Genomic DNA, 6,000 nt, shown 5'->3' on the forward strand with positions numbered 1-6,000 from the left:
CTAGGTTGGGAGGAGCTGGGACCGAGCAAGGGGAGCTCACCCTGTCACGGGGATTCGAACCGCCGACCTTCTGATCGGCAAGCCCTGGCTTAGCAGTAAGCAATGAAGTGGTGAAGTTTGCTATCAATACTAAATTCTTCAGTGTTGTTAGAGAGAGAGAGAGGGGGGGGGGGAGATTGAGATTAAGAGCAGCTCCAAAAGGGCCTCTCCAAACTGAGTGAATGGGTTGTAAATGGCAAATGCAATTCAAGGCAAACAAAGTGATGCATGTTGGGGCAGAACCCCTTAATTTCATTTCATTCAGCGTCTGAACTGGTGGTGACTGATGAGGAACAAGGCCTTGGGTTTGTAGTGGGTAGCTTAATGAAGTGTGCGGCAGCAGTGGAAAAAGGCAAATCCCATGCTAGGGATCATTAGGAAAGGAGCTGAAAATAAAACTGCCGATATTATAATGCCATTATACAAATCTATGGTGTGAAAGCATTTGGAATACTGTGTGCAGTTCCGGATGTTTCATCTCAAACGGGATATTGTAGCGTTGGAAAAGGTTCAGAAAAGGGCAACCCAAATGAGCAACTCCCCTTATACGCAACTCCCCTTATAAGGAAAGGTTGCTGTATCTGGGACTTTTAGGTTAAAGACAAGGTGAGCAAGAGGTTCCAAGTATATAGAATTATGTATGGCGTAGAGAAAGCGGGTAGAGGAAAGTTTTTCTTCTTCACGTTCTTCACCTTCTGTCATGTTGTGGACATTCAATGAAGCTGAATGGTGGAAGGTTCAGGACAGATGAAAGACTTGTTCAGGCAGTACACAGCTAAACTATGGAACTCGCTGCCACAGGAAGAAATGATGGCCACCAACTTGGGTGGCTTTAGAAGAGAATTAGACAAATTCATGGAAGATAAGGCTATCAATGGCTTTCAGCCATGATGGAGGTTATACAACTGCATCCAGACTTGGAGGCAGTATGGTTCTGAATACCATTTGCGTGTCTAGACCCCGCAACAACCCCCCGTTGAGGAATAGAACACACCAGGACACGGATATTGGGTTAATGTTATTGGGCAAATTTGGCCACAACTTTATTGATTACAGACTGTGAGTGGTATTGGCTTAGGCATTGAATGGACCCAGCTATATCGGACTCCGGCCCGTAGCACAGGGAGTCCGGTAAGTGTAAACCACCAGAAGGGGGAGCCCTATTGATGCAGACCAACTCAAGCTTCCCCAGGTGTTCCCGATGGAGTTGTGCCCCAGTCCAGGTTTAGGACAAGATCCACACCCCCGGATTCCTTTAACGGAATACCCTTAAGCTTGGAGGGGCAGGTGATGGCCGCACCTCTGGCTTACGCCTCCAATTAAAAGGTCCCGGCCATGCCCCCACCAACCAGCAGATTGGCTGGCAGAGTGCTGATGCAGCCGGGACCCCCAGGCAACGTGGGACTTTGTCCCCCCGCCCCTGGGGGAGAGTGGGTGGCCACATGGTCCACCGCAACCCCTCCCCACAATGAAGTGAAGTGGACTTACTGAAAACCACAGGAGGGAAGAGAGTTCTTGCACTCCAGTTCTGCTTGTAGGTTTCCCACAGGTATCTGAATAGCCAGTGTGAGAACGGGATGCTGTATCCGGGAGGTTCTTACGTTCTTAACTACAATTCTATTAGTTCCCTAGGAACTAGGAAATGATGGTCACACTGGTTTCAGGCTGCAGTGTGGATATAACCTAGGGCAAGTTCTTTTGCGTGTGTTTCCTCCCACCATACAATACTCTGCAAATGCTTTAAAGTTTACATTTAAATAAAGTGGGAAATTCAACCTCTATTGATCCCACAATGTAGCAGAAGTGTAAGTGGGAGATGCAATATCGATTCTCTTTTTCAGAGGACTGTTTATGCAGAGAGAGTGGAAATGCATCAACTGTGCATGTATGTTGTTTAAAATACTGGCAAAGTAAAAATCTCCCTCCCACTCTGCTAAGTGCTGCTTTGTGTTGCTTCTGTGTTTGGACAGGGAAGCTTTCAAACATTCCTTATAATGTTCCATACATTTCCAAGCAAAAGGCACATTTCAAGCCTGATTTAGTAGGTCACAGGGGGATGAATTTTCAAACTAGTTTGACCCTATAAAATCTCATGGATCAAAATGAAATCTTTCTCCTTCATAAACTGGCCAGGGCAGCTGGCTTTATATAGGTAATTCAAAGGGTGGTACATTGCATTCTTCCAAGTGTTCCATCTTCACAAGGTGTTCTGGAACAACCACCCCCATCAATTTTGGTGGTGGGGCTGGTTAGGTGAATGCTGCCGAAAATTTTAGACACCTACCATTTTTGTGAAAGAGCTGAAAACCCATGAATGAACTGGAAGGTGTGGGATCTGCAAACCACCATGGACTGGCTGGACGCAGAGGAATGGTGGGAGGAAGCAGCTGATGAACCATCAAGGGAAGAAGGTTCAAAGCCTGGGGAGTGGTGGTGGGACAATAGTAAGTGGTCAGAAGGAGAAGAGGGAGAAGACTGAAGAGGGGGTGTCAGATGCTGAAGAGATAGCAGGGCTTAGTGAGCTGGGAGAGTGTGTGGCAGAGAGAAGTCCGGAATCAGAAGCTGAAGCAGGAGAGTGGAAGGAGGGAGGTGAAGGTGGAATCTACACACACACACAAAAACGCTGTGAAAATGCTTTTTAAAAAACGTTTTAAAAAATATATTGAATTTGCCGTAACTCACCATCATCTATTGTCACATTTGTATATTGCACTTTACAACACACTTAAAACGTTTTATTTGCAGCTGTATAGCTGAATCCTTGGAAGAGATGAGTCAGTGAAGAGTCCCAGGTATCTCCTCCTTTTCTCTGTCCTTAATTTCCTGCTGATCAGTTTCACTGAATGCCATTGAAGTCTAGATTTAACAAAGGAGACAAAATTATCTCTATTTACCTTCTCCACACTATGCCTAAATTTGTACACCTCTATTGTGCCTCCCCTTACCCTTTTAAAATAAATTTTAAAAATCACAAATGTAAACTGTCTTCGTAGGTGGAAGCGCCCCAGATTTTATAGATTTGTTTTTATATTGTTTTAATTCTGGTATCATTTAAGTACTTTTTCTCTCTCACTATCATCTTTTATATGTTTGTAGCTTTCTGTGCTTTATCCATGTTTGTTTTAATTTTTTTTGAGCAGCCTTGAGTCCTGGTTCAGGGGAAAAGGAAGGAGATAGAGATAGATAGAGATAGATAGATAGATAGATAGATAGATAGATAGATAGATAGATAGACAGACAGGCAGACACGGGTGGCCCTGTGGTCTAAACCACTGAGCCTCTTGGGCTTGCTGATTGGAAGGCCGGCAGTTCAAATCCCCATGATGGGGTAACCTCCCGCTGCTCTGTCCCAGCTCCTGCCAACCTAGCAGTTTGAAAGCACGCTAGTGCAAGGAGATAAATAGGTACCACTGCAGCGGGAAGGTAAACGGTGTTTCCATGCACTCTGGCACTAGTCATGGTCCTCTGTGCGCCAGTAGTGGTTTAGTCATGCTGACCACATGACCTGGAAAACTGTGGACAAACGCCGGCTCCCTTGGCCTGAAAAGCGAAATGAGCACCACAACCCCATAGTTGCCTTTCACTGGACTTAACCGTCCAGGGGTCCTTTACCTACACACACACACACACACACACACACACACACACACACACACCATAAATCCTGGGTTGCAGACGTGCCAAGAAGCCACATTATGGCTTAGCTTCCGACAGCATCAGGCACAGGGAAAAGCAAAATGCTAGCGATTTTGGCAGCGTGCAACAGCATACTGCCATGTTTACCTTCAAACCATAGCTTAGTTTAATTAAGGCCCAAGGGGTGAAATGCTGCCCTCCAGGTCTCTCTCTATGGCCTTCTGTACTTTCCTTGGGTCACATCTCTCCCTGGACCTGCTCTACTTTATTTTACTTTTGGCCTAGCTGGAATGTATCCTTGAACTGCAACCATACCTCCAGCTTGTCTGTATGGAGAGATGTACATGTAGAAACCAGTGACTTTTGCGTTGTTGGGCTGCGGCCTACTGTGCAAATGTAAGTGTCCCATCTGGTGCCACACCGGCCACTGTCATGTGGCCTCCATAAGGTTGTGCATGAGGCAATGTAGCCCTTGGGCTGAAAAAAATATCCCTACTTCTGGTTTAAACTGACACCCGAATAAGGCCACTGTCAATAAATCTGTTTATATGTCCAGCAATAAATAAGAAATGTCCATTGCTTTCATTATTATTTGGACATGCTCACAAGCTCTTCAGTTTCCTGAAAAAGAACCTTAATCTTAGACCCAGGGGACCTATATATACATATATTTAAATGCCAAGGAATGTCTACTTTTAAGAGCTTTTATTTGTGAAGCTGGAGTGAAATTATCCACTATGGCCACACCGTGGTGCTGGTTGCACAGATTTAAACAAATGGAAACCAGTGTTTGTAACAGGTATTTCTCACACGTCTTTTTTTTTTTTTAATTACAAAAAAAGAAGTGATTTTCGATGGGGTTTTTAAAACTGGAGATTAGAAGTGGTGCCATTTGTTGCTATGGAAACTCCCCATAGAATGAGAAAACTGCCCTGTTATTATTATTCATATTGATGAGGCCCCTTCAATAGCTGCTCAGCACTCGATTGCTATCATTACCATTGATGAGGAGAAAGTGCAGTCTGCCAGAAGAATCATTTTGGGATCACTTCACAGTGGAGTTGTACAGCAAGGCCACCATGAGAAGGCCTTTTTTTTTTTTTTTTGGCACGGTGACCAACTGAATCGGGCAGGCGGCAGCAGAAGGAGGTACGTTGAAGGGAGGCAGCTATCTGGAAGAGGAGGAGAGGTGCTGATTAATATCAGGCCCTCGCCCGCCTTGTGAAAAGCAGCTGCCTCTAAGAGCTGCAGCTGTACAGGGCACTCCCCAAACCAGCTCACCTTGCATTGGTGCTGGGGAAGGGAGGATGTAAGGCCAGCCTGCTGCGAGAACTGAGTTTACAGGGAACAAGGCAGTCGCGCCCGCCCTGTGGAATGCCCACCTGTCAGATGTCAAGGAAATAAACAACCACCTGACTTTGAGAAGGCATCTGAAGGCAGCTCTGTATAGGGAAGTCTCTGATGTTTGATGCTTTCCTGTGATTTTATAATTTGTTGGAAGCTGCCCAGAGTGGCTGGGGAAACCCAGTCAGATGGGTGGCATATAAACAAACAAACAAACAAACAACAACAACAACAGAAGGGTCTTGCATCTTTGGGTTGCAATGACGGTAAGGGCTCACCCCCCCTTTATTGTTCTGTTGGTCAGAACTGGCCTGGGGCATTTTACTGCCTGAGGCAAAACCCCTGGCAGTTCCACTCCCTCATGCTCCTTACCACATGCCTACTGTTCACTGCCAGACACTCACTGCTCAGTGCCCACTGCTTGCCACTACTGGGCAGTTACCTCCTCTTGTTTCTCCACTGCTGCAGCCATGCCCTCCGCCACTGTAATCCACCCATGGCCACACTTACAGAGCCCCGGTCTGCTCCACACACACCCCTCCACCACCAACAGTGTACCGGGGTACCTGGGCCGCTGCTAGGTGTCGGTGGAGGAGGCATGGTGGCGTTCAGGCCACGGCGGAGGGGCATGGCCTTGATGGTGTGTGTGCCCACAGCAGCAGAGGGGCAGGAGGTGGTGACAAGCACCTGGCAGTGCTGAGCAGCAGGCATGCAACAGGGTCAGTGTGGTGGTGGCCCCCTTGCAACCCCTTGCTGCCCAGATGCAACCTCACTGCACCTCATGGGCAGGGCAGCCCTACTGTTGGTGCTTCTTTGAGTGTTTGAAACTGCCCCCTCCCCTTTTATAATATGATGGTACTGTACCTTTCAGGCAAGCAAATCCTGCCCCTCCCACTGAGGTCATTATTCACCTCTTTGACAATTGCAAAATGGGGGTCACAAATTTAGTAAAACACAGAATGATGCATGCCGAATCTGGGG

This window comes from Podarcis melisellensis, assembly GCF_964234715.1.
Source record: "Podarcis melisellensis genome assembly, chromosome: 3".
Taxonomy (NCBI): Eukaryota; Metazoa; Chordata; class Lepidosauria; order Squamata; family Lacertidae; genus Podarcis; species Podarcis melisellensis.